The sequence below is a fragment of the Etheostoma spectabile genome, chromosome 10, assembly GCF_008692095.1.
Source record: "Etheostoma spectabile isolate EspeVRDwgs_2016 chromosome 10, UIUC_Espe_1.0, whole genome shotgun sequence".
NCBI lineage: Eukaryota > Metazoa > Chordata > Actinopteri > Perciformes > Percidae > Etheostoma > Etheostoma spectabile.
In genome coordinates, this window is record NC_045742.1 from 1,904,489 (window position 1) to 1,904,977 (window position 489).

Below are 489 nucleotides of genomic sequence, written 5' to 3' on the forward strand. Positions count from 1 at the left end.
GGGGGGTGTATTTGTGTGGGCCCTATGTAGGTACAATATTATCTAAGTGATTTAGGGTAAGTTCTTTAAACTGAAAAACAAAAGGTTGTTGTATAATCATGATACTGAAGCAGCTTTTCAGCATGAAAAGTACAAGAGATTAGGGTTTCAATTTGGATTTATACATATCCCAGGGATAAAATCTTATTTTACTCCCCCTTTGTTTGTAATTTATTTTAAGATGTATAGTTGAAAAGTACTTGGGAATTCAAATATCAATTCCCTACTCTCTAGATAGAGGCTACGTGTGAATACACCTGATTAGACAAAACCTGTCGACTCAAACCTTAATTAGAGAAAGTCGATGGATCATCATTACCTCCAATGTAGGGATAGAGGAACCCCAGGTGTGAGGATTTGTGCTTCACGGGTTACAAATCAACCCTAAGCAGGTAAATGCACCATAAATCTTCAGGCTACTGCTGTGTCAGCTCATGATGGAGCTCAGTG